We start from the raw sequence: 21,138 nt of genomic DNA, 5'->3' as shown, positions 1-21,138 counted from the left end.
GCCCACTGCATTGATCTTTTGTCCGTTTCTGTGCAAGTTAACTTATTTTGATATTTTATGTCATGAATCACTATAGGAATTTAATTAAATTGATATATTAACTGTGCTATAATTGCCACTAAAGTATTGTAAATGTCAGGCTACTCTGCTCTCATCCCAGATCATGACTGTAAATAAGATGCTGCAATTCAGATTCTGTTCTTTATCAAGAGATGTGTACGAAAAGAAATAATCTATTTTGACCCAAAATCTGGAATTTGAATTTTACCTTTCACATAGAAATGATAAATACTTCCACAGAATATTTGATAAATTACCTATAATTATTTTTTTCAATTTTTTCTAATGTTCCAATGTTTAATGCTCTTCTGTGTTCATGATCTGATCATTGATAAATTGCCTGTCTGTAGTCATGCTACTTACTTTTTTAGACTCTAATTTATTCAGCACTTTTTTGAACATAAGTTAGTTTCATTTCCATTTTCATTGAGAGTATTTTCAAAATCTGATAATTTAGTTTTAAAAGTTTCATACTACATATTATCAATATAAAATTCCTATAAAAATGAAATATCCCATTTAGCAAATTCATCATCTGAACACACAGGAGCTGTGATTGTACACCTTGAGGTATTTATCAATGTGGCAGCATAGATACTATATGATGGAATTAACTGGCCAGAGTATTTAAGATAAATAAACTTGCATTTAATAATGGAAAGCACTTCACACACTACTGATACATAGACTGAAAAGTAACATGTTACTTTGTATAATAAATATGTTTAAATATTTTGAATGTTTAATATTTTTGTTTATTTAAAGTCATATTAGTTTAAATCAACCACCTATACCAAAGGTCATATTTACTTACCATTATATGCAAAATTAACTTAATTCCTTCCAAAAATAGAAGGACTATAAGCAAGCAAGTTGGGCATTAGTAAGTGTTAATTTATTGACATATAAAGCTTTAATTAACACTTTAATATAAAAAACTATTCAATATCCTAAAATTCTATTTAGCTGGTATTTTCTTCCTCACCCTTTAAACAGGCCTTATGAACGTGATGATGTTTCCTCTACCTTAACACCCAAAAGAGTGTAATATACAACATCATAAATAAATATTTGGGAGCAAATTAATTCAATACTAGATTAATGAAAAACACTTAAATAAAATTTTGGATTTAAAGGTCTATAAAATAGTTGATTTCTTAAATGTAGAAATCTATTTTATTAATTATTCTGAAATATTTTGGTTATATTTATATACTTCATAGTTTAGAATAGTGATTTATAGAAAAATCTGAAGATAGTATAGAGAGTTCCTACATAACTCACACCCAATTTCCCCCATTCTAACATCTTCCATTAATATGGTACACAATTAATGAATCAATACTGATCTATTAGTATGTATCTTGGTATCTTACATTAGTATGGTCACAATTAGTGAATCGGTATTGAAACATTATTATTAATTCATGTTCATACTTTATTACTATTCCCTTATTTTTTATCTAATGTCATTTTTCTGTTCCAGGATCCCATCCAGGATACTATGTTACTAGTCATCCTGTCTCTGTATTCACCTCTTGGCTGTTCTCAAACATTCCTTGTTTCGGAGGACCTTGATAGGTTTGAGTAGTACTAACCAGGCATTTTGCATAATGTTCCTCAACAGGAACTTAATGTTTTCCTCATGATCAGACTAGTGTTACAAGTTTTGGGAAGAAGACCACAGAGTTAAAGTGGCATTTCCATCACATTTTATGAAGGGTAAATACTATCAACATGATCAATCATTGTTAATGTTGACCTTAATCACCTGACTTAGGTAGTATTTGTCAGGTTTCTCCACTGTAAAGTTACTATGCTTCCCTATTTTAATTCTGTACTCTTTGAGAGGAAGTCACTATGCATAGCCTACATTTAAGGAATTGGGAGTTATGCTCCACCTACTTGAGGGTAGAGAATCTATAGAAATTATTCAGAATTTTTCTGCATTGAGAATTTGTCTATTCTTCTTTGCATGTTTGTTCAATCATTTATTCAAATCAGAATGGAAGAAAGCTTAATTTAAATTGATAACATCTAGTACCAATGATAACTATTGAAATGGAGGGAATATTCAAAAATCTTTGTCTTAAAAGAAAATATGACTTTCCATATATGATTTTCTAGCATATGGCCTGCCAAGGTGACTCTGGTACTATTACATACTAATGATGGTTAAAATAAAATAGTCTTAGGCACTTCTTTGATTCTCTCTTTGATCTTTGAAAAATGCATCTTTACCAGTAAAGTAAGAAAAAAAAAATCTATTCTCAGTTCCTCTTCAGAACTCTTTGGGAAAAGCCAGATGGAGAAAGGCAGTTTCACTTGAGTCATTTTTCATTTTCTCATTTTCTAACCACATATTCAGTTTTCCTCCCTTTTTTAGTAAAACTATATGTCTTCTTTATTTACTCTTTATTTATGGAGCATGTACCATGTGTTCTGTGCTGAGGATAATGAGCAAGTTTGCTATATTTAGTTCCCACATAACATTGATTACAATTAACTTTGGTTCATTTGTAGTTAAATTAAGGAAAGCAATGATTAGATATAGTCATGACCACTGCACTTTTTTAAACCATGTGGCCATTAGGAAACACTTCATGTTCCTCATTTCTTTATACAATTAAGTGAGGTACCCTGGTTCAAATACTATGCATCTTCCAAGACACCTTAGAAATATTAGTTCAAGACCCTAGAAGGCCATGGAAATCATAACTGGCCAGTCACAGGATGAAAATCAAGAGAATTTTCTTGATATAAAAACAAACACCCTAAAATTAAGAAAATGGTAATAGGAACATACATATCAATAATTACCTTAAATGTAAATGGATTAAATGCTCCCACCAAAAGACACAGACTGGATGAATGGATAAAAAAGCAAGCCCCTTATATATGTTGTCTACAAGAGACCCACTTCAGGCCCACAGACACATACAGACTGAAAGTGAGGGGATGGAAAAATATATTCCATGTAAATGGAAATCAAAAGAAAGCTGGAGTAGCAATACTCATATCAGACAAAATAGACTTTAAAATAAAGACTGTCACAAGAGATAAGGAAGGACACTATGTAATGATCAAGGGATCATTCCAAGAAGATATAACAGTTTTAAATATTTATGCACCCAAAATAGGAGCACCTCAATACATAAGGCAAATGTTAACAGCCATAAAAGGGGAAATCTATAGTAACACAATAATAGTGGGGGACTTTAACACTCCACTTACACCAATGGATAGGTCATCCAGACAGAAAATTAATAAGGAAACACTAGCCTTAAATGATACATTAGACCAGATAGACTTAATTGATATTTGTAGGACATTCCATCCAAAAGTAGCAGAGTACACATTCTTCTCAAGTGCACACGTAACATTCTCCAGGATAGATCACATCTTGGGTCACAAATCAAGCCTCAATACATTTAAGAAAATTTAAATCATATCAAGCATCTTTTCTGACCACAATGCTATGAGGTTAGACATGAATTACAGGGGACATCCCTGGAAGGTCAGTGGTTAAGAGTTCACCTTCCAATGCAGGGGGTGTGGGTTTGATCGCTGGTCAGGGAGATAAGATGCCTGCCACGGAGTGAAAAAAACAAAACAAAACAAAAAACAGAAGCAGTATTGTAACAAATTCAATAAAGACTTTAAAAATTGTCCACATTTTTTAAAAATCTTAAAAATATGTATATCACTCATCCATTAAAAGTAAATAAAAAAGAAATCAATTACAGGAAAACAACTGTAAAAAATACAAACACATGGAGGCCAAATGATATGCTACTAAATAACCAAGGGATCACTAAAGAAATCAAAGAGGAAATTAAAAAATACCTAGAAACAACTGACAATGAAAACACAACAAGCCAAAACCTATGGGATGCAGCAAAAGCAGTTCTAAGAGGGAAGTTTATAGCAATAAAATCCTAACTCAAGAAACAAGAAAAATCTCAAATAAACAACCTAACCTTACACCTAAAGCAACTAGAGAAAGAAGAATAAACAAAACCCAAAGGTAGTAGAATGAAAGAAATCATAAAGATCAGAGCAGAAATAAATGAAATAGAAATGAAAAAAACAATAGCACAGATCAATAAAACTAAAAGCTTGCTCTTTGAGAAGATAAACAAAATTGATAAAACTTTAGGCAGACTCATCAAGAAAAAAAGGGAGAGGACTCAAATCAATAGAATTAGAAATGAAAAAGGAGAAGTAACAACTGACACTGCAGAGATACAAAGGATCATGAGAGATTACTACAAGCAACTATATGCCAATAAAATGGACAACCTGGAACACATGGACAAATTTGTAGAAAAGTACAACCTTCCAAGACTGAACCAGGAGAAATAGAAAAAATGAACAGACCAATCACAAGAAATGAAATTGAGACTGTGATTAAAAATCTTCCAACAAACAAAAGCCCAGGACCAGATGGCTTCACAAGCGAATTCTATCAAACATTTAGAGAAGAGCTAACACCTATCCTTCTCAAACTCTTCCAAAAAATTACAAAGGGAGGAACACTCCCAAACTCATTCTACATGGCCACCATCAAACTGATGCCCAAACCTGACAAAGATATCACAAAAAAGTAAATTATAGGCCAATATCACTGATGAAGATAGACACAAAAATCCTCAACAAAACACTAGCAAACTGAAACCAACAACACATTAAAAAGATCATACACCATGATCAGTTGGGATTTATCCCAGGGATGCAAGGATTCTTCAATATATGCAAATTAACCAATGTGATACGCCATATTAACAAATTGAAGGAGAAAAACCATATGATCATCTCAATAGATGCAGAAAAAGGTTTCAACAAAATTCAACACCAATGGAGAGGCCTTCAAGATGGCAGAGGATTAAGACGTGGTGACCACCTTCCTCCCCACAATTACATCAGAAATACATCTACATGTGGAACGACTCCTACAGAACACCTACTGAACGCTGGCAGAAGACCTCAGACTTCCCAAAAGGCAAGAAACTCCCCACGTACCTGGGTAGGGCAAAAGAAAAAAGAAAAAACAGAGACCAAAGAATAGGGACAGGGCCTACACCTCTGGGAGGGAGCTGTGAAGGAGGAAAGGTTTACACACACTAGGAAGCCCCTTCACTGGCAGAGACGGGGGGTGGCGAGGGGGAAGCTGTGGAGCCATGGAGGAGAGCGCAGCAACAGGGGTGCAGAAAGCAAAGTGGAGAAATTCCTGCAGAGAGGATCACTGCCGACCAGCACTCACCAACCTGAGAGGCTTGTCTGCTAACCCACCTGAATGGGTGGGGGCTGGGAGCTGATGCTCAGGCTTCAGAGGTCAGATCCCAGGGAGAGGACTGGGGTTGGCTGTGTGAACACAGCCTGAAGGGGGCTAGTGCACCACAGCTAGCCAGGAGGGAGTCCTGGAAAATGTCTGGAACTGCCTAAGAGGCAAGAGACCATTGTTTCCAGGTGCGCGAGGAGAGGGGATTCAGAGAACCACCTAAACGAGCTTCAGAGATGGACGCGAGCCACGGCTATCAGGGTGGATGCCAGAAACGGGTATGAAATGCTCAGGCTGCTGTTGCAACCACCAAGAAGCCTGTGTGCAAGCACAGGTCACTCTCCACACCTCCCCTCCCAGGAGCCTGTGCAGCCCGCCACTGCCAGGGTTCCATGATCCAGGGACAACTTCCCTGGGAGAACATATGGCGTACCTCAGGCTGTTGCAACGTCACACCAGCCTCTGCCACCGCAGGCTCGCCCCGCATTCCATAACCCTCCCTCCCCCAGGCCTGAGTGAGCCAGAGCTCCCTAATCAGCTGCTCCTTCAACCCCGTCCTGTCTGAGCGAGGAACAGATGCCCTCAGGTGACCTACATGCAGAGGCGGGGCCAAATCCAAAGCTGAACCCCAGGAGCTGTGCAAACAAAGAAGAGAAAGGGAAATCTCTCCAAGCAGCCTCAGGAGTAGTGGATTAAATCTCCACAATCAACTGAATGTACCCTGCATCTGTGGAATACCTGAATAGACAATGAACCATCCCAAAACTGAGGCAGTGGATTTTGGGAGCAACTGTAGACTTGGGGTTTGTTTTCTGCATCTAATTTGTTTCTGGTTTTATGTTTATCTTAGTTTAGTATTTAGAGTTTATTATCATTGGTAGATTTGTTTACTGATGTGGTTGCTCTCTTCCTCTTTTTTTATATACAGATATATATATATTATTCCTTTTTCTCTTTTTGTAGTGTGTATGTGTATGCATCTTTGTGTGATTTTGTCTGTACAGCTTTGCTTTTCCAATTTGTCCTAGGGTTCTGTCTGTCCATTTGTTTTTTGTTTGTTTGTTTAGTGTAGTTTTAGCACTTGTTATCATTGGTGAATTTGTTTTTTGGTTTGCTTGTTCTCTTCTTTCTTTCCTTTTTTTAAATTACTTTTTAATTTTTTTTATTTTTAAAAACTTTTAAAAATTTTTAGTAGCTTTCTTTTCCTTTCTTTCTTTCCTTTCTTTCATTTTTCTTTCTTTCTTTCCTCTTTCCTCCCTTCCTCGCTCCTTCCTTCCTTTCTTTCTTCCTTTCTTTCTTTCTTTTGTTCTTTCTTTCTTTCGTTCTTTCTTTCTTTCTTTCTTTCTTTCTTTCTCCCTTTTCTTCTGAGCCGTGTGGTTGACAGGATTTTGGTGCTCCGGCCGGGTGTCACACCTGTGCTTCTGAGGCAGCAGAGTCGAGTTCAGGACACTGGTCCACCAGAGACCTCCCGACTCCACATAATATAAAACAGGAAAAGATCTCCCAGAGATCTGCATCTCAACTCTAAGACCCAGCTCCACGCAATGACCAGCAAGCTCCAGTGCTGGACACCCTATGCCAAACAACTAGCAAGATAGGAACACAACCCCACCCACTAGCAGAGAGCCTGCCTAAAATCAAAACAAGGTCACAGACACCCCAAACCCCACCATCGGACACAGTCCTGCCCACCAGAAAGACAAGAGCCAACCTAAACACCAGAACACAGGCACCAGTCTCCTCCACCAGGAAACCTACACAACACACTGAACCACCTTTAGCCACTGGGGGCAGACACCAAAAACAATGGGAACTAAGAACCTGCAACCTGCAAAAAGGAGACCCCAAAAACAGTAAGTTAAGCAAAATGAGAAGACAGAGAAACACACAGCAGATTAAGGAGCAAGGTAAAACCCCACCAGACCAAACAAATGAAGAGGAAATAGGCAGCCAACCTGAGAAAGAACTCAGAGTAATGATAGTAAGGATGATCCAAAATCTAGGAAATAGAATGGAGAAAATACAAGAAACGTTTAACAAGGACCTAGAAGGACTAAAGAGCAAACAAACTATGATGAACAACACAATAAATGAAATTAAAAATTCTCCGGAAGGAATCAATAGCAGAACAACTGAGGCAGAACAGAAAAGTGACCTGGAAGATAAAATTGTGGGAATAACTACTGCAGAGAGGAATAAAGAAAAAAGAATGAAAATAATTGAAGACAGTCTAAGAGACCTCTGAGACAACATTAAACCCACCAACATTCGAATTACAGGGATCCCAGAAGAAGAAGAAAAAAAGAAAGGGACTGAGAAAATATTTGAAGAGATTATAGTTGAAAACTTCCCTAATAGGGGAAAGGAAATAGTCAGTCAAGTCCATGAAGGGCAGAGAGTCCCATACAGGATAAATCCAAGGAGAAAAAGGCTAAGACACATTAATCAAACTATCAAAAATTAAATACAAATAAAAAATATTGAACGCAGCAAGCGAAAAACAACAAATAATATACAAGGGTATCCCCATAAGGTTAACAGCTGATCTTTCAGCAGAAACTCTGCAAACCAAAAGGGAGTGGCAGGACATATTTAAAGTGATGAAAGGGAAAAACCTACAATGAATATTACTCTACCCAGCAAGGATCTCATTCAGATGTGATGGAGAAATTAAAACCTTTACAGACAAGCAAAAGCTGAGAGAATTCAGCACCACCAAACCAGCTTTACAACAAATGCTAAAGGAACTTCTCTAGGCAAGAAACACAAGAGAAGGAAAAGACCTACAATAACAAACCCAAAACATTTAAGAAAATGGGAATAGGAACATACATATCGATAATTACCTTGAATGTAAATGGATTAAATGCTCCCACCAAAAGACACAGGCTGGCTGAATGGATACAAAAACAAGACCCATATATATGCTGTCTACAAGAGACCCACTTCAGACCTAGAGACACATACAGACTGAAAGTGAGGGGATGGAAAAAGATATTCCATGCAAATGGAAATCAAAAGAAAACTGGAGTAGCAATTCTCATAGCAGACAAAATAGACTTTAAAATAAATACGATTACAAGAGATAAAGAAGGACACTACATAATGATCAAGGGATCAATCCAAGAAAAATATATAAAAATGGTAAATATTTATGTACCCAACATAGGAGCACCACAATACATAAGGCAAATGCTAACAACCATAAAAGGGGAAATCAACAGTAACACAATAATAGTAGGGCAGTTTAACATGCCAATTTCACCAATGGACAGATCAACCAAAATGAAAATAAATAAGGAAACACAAGCTTTAAATGATACATTACACAAGATGGACTTAAAATTGATATTTATAGGACATTCCATCCAAAAACAACAGAATATACTTTCTTCTCAAGTGCTCATGGAACATTCTCCAGGATAGATCATATCTTGGGTCACAAATCAAGCCTTGGTAAAATTAAGAAAATTGGAATCATATCAAATATCTTTTCTGACCATGCTATGAGACTAGATATCAATTACAGGAAGAAATCTGTAAAAAATACAAACACATGGAGGCTAAACAATACACTACCAAATAACCCAGAGATCACTGAAGAAATCAACAGGAAATCAAAAAATAACTAGAAACAAATGACAATGAAAACACGACGACCCAAAACCTATGGGATGCAGCAGAAGCAGTTCTAAGAGGGAATATTAGAGCAATACAATCCTACCTCAAGAAACAAGAAAAATCTCAAATAAACAACCTAACCTTACACCTAAAGCAACTAGAGAAAGAGGGACAAACAAAACCCTAAGTTAGAAGAATGAAAGAAATCCTAAAGATCAGAGCAGAAATAAATGATATAGAAATGAAGAAAACAATAGCAAAGATCAATAAAACTAAAAGCTGGTTCTCTGAGAAGATAAACAAAATTGATAAACCATTAGCCAGACTCATCACCAAAAGAAGGGAGAAGACTCAATTCAATAGAATTAGAAATGAAAAAGAAGTAACAACTGACACTGTAGAAATACAAAGGATCCTGAGAGATTACTACAAGCAACTATATGCCAATATAATGGACAACTTGGAAGAAATGGACAAATTCTTAGAGAAGAACAACCTTCTAAGACTGAACCAGGAAGAAATAGAAAATATAAGCAGACCAATCACAAAAAAATGAAATTGAGACTGTGATTAAAAATCTTCCAAAAAACAAAAGAGCCCAGGACCAGATAGCTTCACAGGTGACTTCTATCAAACACTTAGAGAAGAGCTAACACATATCCTACTCAAACTCTTCCGCAATATAGCTGAGGGAGGACCACTCCCAAACTCATTCTATGAGGCCACCATCACCCTGATACCAAAACCAGACAAAGATGTCACAAAGAAAGAAAACTACAGGCCAATATCACTGATGAACACAGATGCAAAAATCCTCCAAAAAATACGAGCAAACAGAATCCAACAGCACATGAAAAGGATCATACACCATCATCAAGTGGGGTTTATCCCAGGAATGCAAGGATTCTTCAATATACGCAAATCAATCAATGTGATAAACCATATTAACAAATTGAAGAAGAAAAACCATATGATCATCTCAATAAATGCAGAAAAAGCTTTCAACGAAATTCAACACCCATTTATGATAAAAACCCTCCAAAAAGTAAGCAAAGAGGGAACTTATCTCAACATAATAAAGGTCATATATGACAAACCCACAGCCAACATCGTTCTCAATGGTGAAAAACTGAAACCATTTCCACTAAGATCAGGAACAAGACACGGTTGTCCACTCTCACCACTATTATTCAACATAGTTTTGGAAGTTTTAGCCACAGCAGTCGAGAAGAAAAAGCAATAAAAGGAATCCAAATAGGAAAAGAAGAAGTAAAGCTGTCACTCTTTGCAGATGACATGATACTATACATAGAGAATCCTAAAGATATTACCAGAAAACTACTAGAGCTAATCAATGAATCTGGTAAAGTAGCAAGATACAAAATTAATGCACAGAAATCGCTTGCATTCCTATACACTAATGATGACAAATCTGAAAGAGAAATTAAGGAAACCCTCCCATTTACCATTGCAACAAAAAGAATAAAATATCTAGGAATAAACCTACCTAAGGAGACAAAAGACCTGTATACAGAAAACTATAAGACACTGATGAAAGTTGACTTTCTATCTACAATTGACAGATTCAGTGCAATTCCTATCAAACTACCAATGGCATTTTCACAGAACTACAACAAAAAATTTCACCATTTGTATGGAAACACAAAAGACCCTGAATAGCCAAAGCAATCTTGAGAAAGAAAAACGGAGCTGGAGGAATCAGGCTCCCTGACTTCAGCCTATACTACAAAGGTACAGTCATCAAGACAGTATGGTACTGGCACAAAAACAGAAATACAGATCAATGGAACAGGATAGAAAGCCCAGAGATAAACTCACGCACATATGGTCACCTTATCTTTGATAAAGGAGGCAAGAATATACAGTGGAGAAAAGACAGCCTCTTCAATAAGTGGTGCTGGGAAAACTGGACAGCTACATGTAAAAGAATGAAATTAGAACACTCCCTAACACCATACACAAAAATAAACTCAAAATGGATTAAAGACCTAAATGTAAGGCCAGACACTATAAAACTCTGAGAGGAAAACATAGGAAGAACACTCTTTGACAAAAATTGCAGCAAGATCTTTTTTGACCCACCTCCTAGAGTAATGAGAATAAAAACAAAAATAAACGAATGGGACCAAATGAAACTTAAAAGCTTTTGCATAGCAAAGGAAACCATAAATAAGATGAAAAGACAACCCTCAGAATGGGAGAAAATATTTGCAAACGAAGCAACTGACAAAGGATTAATCTCCAAAATATACAAACAGCTCATGTAGCTCAATATCAAAAAAACAAACAACCCAATCCAAAAATGGGCAGAAGACCTAAATAGACATTTCTCCAAAGAAGACATACAGATGGCCAACAAACACATGAAAAGATGCTCAACATCGCTAATTATTAGACAAATGCAAGTCAAAACCACAATGCGGTATCACCACACACTGGTCAGAATGGCCATCATCAAAAAATCTACAAATAATAAATGCTGGCGAGGGTGTGGAGAAAATGGAACCCTCATGCATTTTTGGTGGGAATATAAATTGATACAGCCACTGTGTAGAACAGTATGGAGATTCCTTTAAAAACTAAAATAGAACTACTATATGACACAGCAATCCCACTACTGGGTATATACCCAGAGAACACCATAATTCAAAAAGCCACATGCACCCCAATGTTCACTGTAGCACTATTTACAATAGACAGGACATGGAAGCAAACCAAATGTCCATCAACAGAGGAATGGATAAAGATGTGGTACATATATATACAGTGGAATATTAGCCATCAAAAGGAATGAAATGGGTAATTTTTAGAGACATGGGTGGACCTAGAGACCGTCATACAGAGTGAAATAAGTCAGAAAGAGAAAAACGAATATCATATATTAACACACATATGTGGAATCTGAAAAAAATTTGTATAGACGATCTTATTTACAAGGCAGAAATAGAGACACAGACGTAGATAACATACGTATGGATACCAAGGGGGAAAGGCAGGTGGGATGAATTGGGAGATGTGGATTGACATATATCCACTGTTGATACTATGTATAAAATAGATAACTCTTGAGAACTTACTGTATAGTACAGGGAACTCTACTCAATGCTCTGTGGTGACCTAAATGAGAAGGAAATCCAAAAAAGAGAGTATATATGTGTACACATAGCCAATTCACTCTGCTGTACAGTATAAACTAATACAATATCGTAAAGCAACTATACTCGAATTTTAAAAAAATGTGAATTTTCTTGGTGAGGCACAGATATTCCAATACTCTGCAAGTGTAAGAGAGTGGTATTGACCCCAACTTCTGTATTATTTGCACATATAAAAGATTAACATATATATATATAATGGAAAGATAATGCAACATTCTGATTAGCTTGTACCATGTATATATTTGCCACCCTCAAGAAAAATGGAAACCATAACTGTGATTGCACATGTTTACTATCAGAGACCTCATTTTTTTATATAGCAATTCAATTAAAATTTTCTATACATTAAAAAACAACTTCTTTTAAAAAATGAATTAAGAGGCTGCTGAATCCTGGCCAAAAAACTGCTTTTACATTAAGAATTAATGTTCACTACTATTTAAGTGTGTTTACAAAACCATGCTGTGACATACGGTCATTAATGTCAACTTACACTTCCAAGAATCCTCATCCAAAATTGTTATTAAAATGAAAAAATGCAGTGAATTTTGCCTACTCTTTGAAAGCAGCCCTTTTGCCCCTTTCCGGTTTGCCCATTTCTGTCCCCCTCTGACCTTGAAAGAACCCAATTACAGAAATGAGATCACTAGGCAGTTTAAATAATAACTCTTTGACTTATAGTCTCCTGCATGCACACCATGCCTTGCTTAACCTGGTGATTCTTTTCCTAGATAAAATAAATAAGAGTGAAGAACTAAGTAGTTAAAGAATGGCTAAGCTCTCTACCTGCCACAGCCCCCTTAGTAATCCTGCAGGCAGATCATGCAGGCAAGATAACCTCTGAAGACGGAGCCAGCCAGCCCGCACGCAATGGAGAATGATGCAGACCCCAACCTCCTACCTCAGTGGTTCACTGATCTTCTCCCCCTCCCCCATTTTTCCCTTTAAAAACTGTCATGGCTGAGTAGAATCTTTGGAGTTGGTCTTGGGACATGATTCTACCTTCTCCCCCAGATGGCTGGCTTTTCTGATTAAAGCACCTTTCCTTTCTATTGACACTTCCCTCTTGAATTAGTGGCTTTTGATCAGTGAGCAGCCAAACCCGAGTTCAGTAACAACTTCAATGCAGTGAACTTTGCCTACACTTCAGTGTTCAAAAACTAGTCATCAACCATTGGGTGGACCAATCTACAGCAAATTGAAAGAACAGAGAAAACTTTAAATGTAATAAAACTCCAGAAGTATACCACTTGAGCAAAATATTTGTGAATCAAAATTTTCTTCACTGTATGTGTTGAAGCCCAAATTATTGCTTCCTAAAATACTACTGTAGATGAATATACTGTTCAGAACTGTTTTCTCCCAGGGTCATATGGTAGCTCTATTTGTAGTTTTTTAAGAAACATCCATATTGTTCTCCATAGTGGCTGCACCAATTTACATTCCCACCTACAGTGTAGGAGGGTTCCCTTCTCTCCACACCCTCTCCAGCACTTACTGTTTGTGGATTTTTTGATGATAGCCATTTTGACTAGTGTGAGGTGATATCTCATTGCGGTTTTGATTTGCATTTCTCTAGTCATTAGCAAAGTTGAACATCTTTTTGTGTGCCTCTTGGCTATCTGTATGTCTTCCTTGGAAAAATGTCTATTTAGGTCTTCTGCCCATTTTTTGATTGGGTTGTTTGTTTTGATGATATTAAGCCACATGAGCTGTTTGTAGATTTTGGAGACTAATCCCTTGTTGGTCACATCATTTGCAAATATTTTCTCCCATTCTATGTTTTAGTTCTAGTGTTTGTCTTTTTGTTTTATGGTTTTCTTTGCTGTGCAAAAGCTTTTGAGTTTAATTAGGCCCCATTTGTTTATTTTTGTTTTTATTTCCATTACTCTGGGATACAGATCAGAAAAGATATTGCTGCGATTTATGTCAAAGAGTGTTCTGCTTATGTATTCCTCTAGGAGTTTTATAGTGTCTGGTCTCACATTTAGGTCTTTAATCCATTTTCATCTTATTTTTGTGTATGGTGTTAAAGAATGATCTAATTTCATTTTTTTTTACATGTAACTGTCCACTTTTCCCAGCACCATTTGTTGAAGAGATTGTCTTTCCACCATTGTATAGTCTTGCTTCCTTTGTCATAGATTAATTGACCATAGGTGCATGGGTTTATTTCTGGGGTTTCTATCCTGTTCCATTGATCTATAGTTCTATTTTCGTGCCAATACCACACTGTTTTGATGACTACAGCTTTGTAGTATAGTCTGAAGTCAGGGAGCCCAATTCTTCCAGCTCCATTTTTCTTTCTCAAGATTGCTTTGGCTATTCGGGGTCTTTTGTGTTTCCATACAACCATATGACCCTGCAATCCCGCTCCTGGCATACATCCAGAGAAGAACATGGTTCGAAAGGATACATGCACCCCAATGTTCATTGCAGCACTGTTTACAATAGCCAAAACATGGAAGCAACCTAAATGTCCATTGACAGAGGAATGGATAAAGAAGATGTACATGTATACAATGGAATATTACTCAGCCATAAAAAAATAATGAAATAATGCCATCTGCAGCAACATGGGTGGACTTAGAGATTGTCATACTGAGTGAAGTAAGTCAGACAGAGAAACAGAAATATCGTATGATATCACTTTTGTGTGGAATCTAAAAAGAAATCATACAAATGAATGTATTTACAAAACAGAAATGGACTCAGACTTAGAGAATGAACTTATAGTTACTGGGGGTGAAGGGTGGAGGGAAGGGATAGTTAGGGAGTTTGGGATTGACATGTACACACTGCCATATTTAAAAAGGATAACCAACAAGGACCTATTGTATAGCACAGGGAACTCTGCTCAATGTTATGTGGCAGCCTGGGTGAGAGGGGAGTCTGGGGGAGAAAGGATACATGTATATGTATGGCTGAGTCGCTTTGCTGTGCACCTGAAACTATCACAACATTGTTAATCGGCTATACTCCAATCTAAAATAAAAAGTTAAAAAAAAAGAACCGTTTTCTCCCAATTTTACTATATTTGATCATCTTTGAAACCCTGTGTGATTCAAACATGTGTCTCTTTTAATTGTAGTACCAAGGTTTCTGTGTATCACTTTCTTCTGAAAAATACTTTGTTAGGAACTTAGGTAAATAAAATACAAAAACATTACTAAAAACATTTGATATTTGAAGAATTAGGCTGAATGGCATAGAATATAAAATGGGGAAGGAAAAACTGTACCTAATATCCATGTAATCATTGAGAAACAACTGTGGGTGGATACAAAAATCATAGTTTCTTGTTTCTACTACCAAGCTCTGTAACTAAATAATGATATATTTCCTTTTACAGTAGTGTGTTTTTAAAGATGAATGAGGTGACAATAACAAATATTTACGTAGCCTCAAGCTATCTATGTTTAAATAAAGCTTTCCTAAATACACATACTTATGTTTTGCAAGCATGCACATAGGTTAATTTAGAAAAAAGCAGACTTGAATCAAAATATGATTAACTAAAAATGTAATATCTGTTTATCTATCTATCTAAATGCTGATAGTCATTTCCTCTTACAGCTTCTATATAGTGTTTCCCTAATTATAGCTGCAAAGAGATAATTTACTCAGCAAACAAAGACTATATAATTCTATGGGACAGAATAGAGTCAGCAGGTTGATGTCTGTGAATTATGCAAATAAAGGACTAGAAAACAACCAGGTCCTAATAGGCAGCTCCTATTCAGATGGAAAAGGGGAGTGGGGGAAAGACTCTTCTCAGATAATTATTAAAGTTGGGAGGGCACTTATTCCCAGGGTGCATCTCAGGGAGGACTAGTTTGTTTTGGCTTGCTTCCTCAAGTGGAAATTTAAGTGTGAATTAAAAACTGCCATGCTGAGTTTGAGAAGCAGCTCTTTCTCTTTGCCAAAGAACAACATTGGATAGAGGGCAACATGTCATTGATTTTGAAGCTCCAATGCATGTTTTATACCCTTATGGTGAATAGTAAGTAGTTTAAAGCTGTTGTTTAGGATAGAAACTGTGAATAATGTTAATAAATAGAGTGTTTGCACTGCTGCTCCTTTAACTTGACAGAATGTTGCCACCTGCTCCTTAATGTTTTCGATGAACATGAAAATAAAGTCCTTATTAAGGAATAAAAAGAGCAAATTTATCCTCTAAGGAAACATTGACACATATGTAAAGCTTATTGTGCATGTGACGAATTTCTTTCTAAATTAGCTAATATATGTAAGGTTCATAGAATTTTAGAGATTTGAAAGGTTTCATGCTAATAAAATCGTTATGGCAAGTGCTATGTTTCATACTAAAATTTGACAAAATAAAATGCAATAGGGTTATTAGAAAACAGGGTAGTTCAAAGTGAATAAGTAGTCTGGATAATAAGGATAGGTAAGCCACACTCTTAGCAGCACATGCCTACACAAAATATGCAGTAAACTCAATTTACAGACCAGGTGACATTTAAATTTTCCACTGATGACCTGTATAATGCAATAAGAGCAATGCATAGTGAGTTCCTGGAATCACTGAATAAAAATCATGACTAAACTTTTGGAATGACAGATTCAAAATCTAAATGACATGTGTGAAAGGTAAGAAATAAACAATGTGTTTTTTTTGGTAAAGGTTTGTGAGAAAAATCAAGCTTTCAACATAGGACAGGAGGGAAAGAGAAGAAGCGGAAGAGAAGGGAAAATATAAGTACCATTTGGAGCACTTAATAGGTGTCAAGCAATAAACATTTTATGATGTTATTTCCAATCCTCACAACAGCACTACAAAGCAAGTGTGTGATACTCCCCTTTTCTACAGAGTAGTAAAGAATGACTGAGAAAGGAACATAACTCACCCAAGACGACACAGCCAGAAATGACAAGAGTCAACCTCAGTTGGGTCTGACCTCAGGTATATTTGGGAGTTTAGTTAACTCTGCTAAGAATTCAATTCTTTTTCCTCAGTTAGCCTAATTCAGTGAATAAATAATCATTCAGTGTCAAAATAGTGAAACTGTGTTTCTGCTCTCTTTAGATCTGTCAGAATTTGTTTTTTTATTTTTATTTTTTGTAGAGCCCTTGGTTCAAATCTCAACAATTCAGAAAGATATAGCAAAATACATAAAGGATCAAGAAGAATATCAAAAGATAATGTGAAGACTGGCAAAGGATTTTTTAAGATAAATTTAAATCACCAAAAAATGTCACTTCCACAAGAACTCGCTGAGTTCATAATGTATTGATACTTTCATAGTGGTAGTAAACTCTGATGATCTGGTTCCAAATTTTGTGATATTCCACATGATGTCTACAGCCTTACGTGTAAAGGAAGCTGTAGGATTTTACAAGGTATCAGTGAAAGAAAAAGCTCTCCATTCCTGGAACCCAGATCGCCTCAAGGAAGTAATGAGCTGCGCACTCGGCAGCACTGCAGCCCACATGGATGGTGATGGAAAAATTCTCTGGGTACTACTGGAAAGGTACTCTAAGTCTCTAATGGAAGCAAATTATATATTTTCTAAAGTGACAGTATCACTCTAGCAATTTGCAAATAAAGTGTTCCGGTGAAATCTAATAGCTCAAACTCACTAGAACCATTATTAAAATAATTGCTTCCTCCTACTTTTTTCTTCTTTTTTTTCCTTTTGTCAAAGTCCTACTTTGTGTGGCAGTCGGCTTTTAAAAAGAAGGTAACTTAAACTATAGCAGGACACAGAAACTACATAGGCAATATTCTCCCTCTTTCGTAATTCTAATATATGACTGCTGAAATAGCACTGCAGCCTGGAAAGCTGCTTTCTAATAGAACATTTGTGGATAATTGAACTCTTGCTCATTGTTCAAAAGGTCATGAGGTTTGAGTGGGCTCTTTTTCTTTTGGTAAATTATTCAGTTTGAGTATTTATTGGCCTGTCAAAAGGAAAGTATTGCATGAACTCTTTGTTGCTCTTCACCATTTTCTAATTTGATTGTGTTCCATTCTGTGCATAAAAGTCGGTGGAAAATTTCCATCTCTCTTTCTCAAATTCCAGTACAGAGACCTCTCATCTTTGCTCTTTGCTATATACATCAGCCTCATGGATCAAACAGACACAAATTAAGTCAATGAGAAAGAATTATAATACTGATTGAATGGAGAGTTTTGGTTGATCAGATCATTGTTTTTATTAATATTTGGGAGCATTCCCTAAAAGGGTTCTACAATAGGAAGAGTGCAGCTGAGTTTTAAGGAATCGCTAGTATTAGATTATCTGTAGTCATTTATAATAGAATGGCAAAATCTGTATTTCCCACCCGTGATTCTACCAAAATAGTGTCTGCATAATATCAACATGCTTTACTATAGTTAATAGAGCAACAGACCCCAATTCTGAAGAAAGTTTGGGTGCAAACTGGGCAGTTCCATTACTCCTACATGGTCTTACTGTCCAAACCTGCTGGCCCTTCATTACTATCTTCTATATCTAATGCTGGCTGAAGGAGAATGACTTGTCAAAAGTGAGAGGATCATGAGAAAACAGAGGGTGGCTGAAATTGCAAAAATATATTCCACATAAAGGTCTTTCTTCTGACAACTGCAATCCTTACACTTAGCTATCTAAGAAGATTTTTAAAATTCCTTTCAGATGAGGTAGACTCTTCAACTTTTTGTCTTTTTTCTCAGTGAACAGTTCTCTCTTCCTATGGACCAGAAATTTCCATTTATTGATCACCTTGGGTACACCTGGAACTCAGTTAGATGTTATTTTACTTCTTTGTTTAACTTTTACAACAGTCATTTGGTTCAGCCTTATTACAGATGAAGAAGTGGACACACAGAGAGTTAAGTCACTTTCTCAAGGTACCATTTTTCAAAGGTGACAGTGCCATGATTTGAACCCAGATGTAAATGCCATTGAAGTCCAGACTTTATTTCCATGTCACATAAAGGCAGGGCTGCCTTCAGACCAAGTGATGCTGATCAGAAAGCATTAGGTTCCAAAGGGCCTGTCATTACATGAGATGCTGCTGACTCAATTCATCCAATAGATATTGACTTTGTGATAACACAAAGGTCACCAATATGCAAACCTATTTGTTACATATTTCCACCTCATTTTCCTTGCCTCTGGTTTAGTCCTAATGTCTCTCTCCTTGTCTATACCTACCAGTTTGATTCAGTTCCTGACTTCCTTCCAGCTTCGCCTCTCAGGTTCTGTTGGTCTTGAGCCCTTAGCTTCCTGGATTCCTCTTCATTAACTGGGTAGACTAGTCACGAATAGCTGTGAACTCGTAACGACTTGCTCCCACATTGCGTTGGCATTTTAAGTGCTGGCTTTGACTCATCAAGGCCTAAAACTTACCAATCAACAGAAAACTTCCTTCTGGACTCTAGACAAGCCTCAGTCGGTGAAATTGCAGTTCACAGCAGTGTGTTTCTTGACCAATGGTTGACAGTATTTTACTATAAAATCCTCAAGACACAATATTATGCTTTAGTTCATCTGAAAACCAACCTTGATGGTGGAAAAATATGTTTTGAACAGTTGTAATTTTGTTCCTAGATTTTATTTCTATTGAGGACTTGTATCTTTCCCTTGCTACTTCTAAATTTTGAAACTCTGCACTGATACGTCCTATGGGCTTTCTGATTCTGACTTGGTTTACTAATCCTCACCTGTTCTCCTGACATACCTGGCTTGGACTAAGCAATATAATTTTCATTTCTGCTGAGTCTATTGCTGTGTAACAAAGTACCTCAACAGTTAGACTCTTAAAAGCAACCATGTTGTTTTTCTTGTGCTTTTGTACATTAAGAATCTGGGCAGATTTTGGCTAGTGATCCCACCGATCCTCAAGACATAGTTGTCGTTTTCAGCTGGCAAATGGGCTATCTGGAGGGTCCAAGATGGCCTTCACTCACACACCTGTTGTCTTTGCAGGTCTGGCTGAAGGTTGAGCCAGCTGGGACTGGTAACCAGAGTGCCTGCCCGTACAGTCTCTAGCAGGGGATTCTCAGTGTATTTGAACTTCTTAACTGGAGAATCACAACTCCCAGAGAGAAGGTTCCAAGAGACATGAAGCAAAACCTGCCTGTTTCTTACGTCTTGGGCCCTGACACTCTACAGCATCATTTCTGCTGCTCTCTATTGGTCAGAGCGGTCATAAGCCCACCAGATTCAAGGGGCAGGAACACAGACCCTACTTCTCAATGGGAGGAATATAATACTGATGTATGCTACAGCAAAATGAAAACATTATGCTAAGTGAAAGCAGACAGACACAATAGAGCACATATTGTCAGATTGATATGAAATGTCCAGAATAGGCAAATCCAGAGACAGAAAGCAGATTTGTACTTTCCAGAGGATGAAGAGAAATCAGGAGTGACTGATGGGTGTGGGTTATCTCTTTGGGCTGATGAAAATATTTTGGAATTCGATAGTGGTAATGGCTGCACAAGTCTGTGAACATACTAAAAACCACTGAATTGTACACTTTTAAAAGGATGAATTTTATGGTATATGACTTGTATTTCAATTTGTTTAAACTAGCACTTTCTCACAAATTATCAGATTAAATTTCACTAATATCTGCTCTGTTTTTTGTATGTTAGATTGGCAGACATGTCAATTTTTTAAAATAAATGTAATTCTAAGGTTCTAAGTATTTTCTTTATATACTTAACCTCCTTCCTTTCTTATCTCATTCCACAGATATGCACACTATCCTTTACCTTTATAGAGTATCATAAAGATTAAGATATTAGGAACTCTTCCTTCTCTCAGATATTCCAGCATTGTTGCAACTATTTATTTCTTATGACCATCATGGTTTATTATGTCTTCTAATATGTGGATAAAATAGACTAAGTGGCATAGTACTTTAGACAGGAAATAGAATCCCACTGCTGGATTTCTACACTTGATTTACATCTTGGTAAATAAATTGCTATTATTAATTTATTCCTTGACCTAAATGAGAACAACAGGGATTTTTGTT

The 21,138-nt window shown here is 36.6% G+C and overlaps 1 pseudogene across 1 annotated transcript in view; it reads right to left on the bottom strand.

The window, feature by feature from the left end:
* LOC309628471 (transmembrane protein 135 pseudogene) overlaps positions 1-13,077 on the bottom strand; it is a 35,007-nt pseudogene extending 21,930 nt beyond the window's left edge. The window contains exon 1 of the transcript in view: positions 13,043-13,077. The product of the transcript in view is annotated as a transmembrane protein 135 pseudogene (transcript). The remainder of the gene's footprint in view (positions 1-13,042) is intronic.
* Positions 13,078-21,138: the final 8,061 nt, after the last annotated feature.

The sequence above is a fragment of the Balaenoptera borealis genome, assembly GCF_965194805.1.
Source record: "Balaenoptera borealis genome assembly, chromosome: 4".
In the NCBI taxonomy this organism is placed as follows: Eukaryota; Metazoa; Chordata; class Mammalia; order Artiodactyla; family Balaenopteridae; genus Balaenoptera; species Balaenoptera borealis.
Note: the sequence above shows the minus strand (reverse complement) of the source record. Positions and strands in the feature narration are given on the sequence as shown.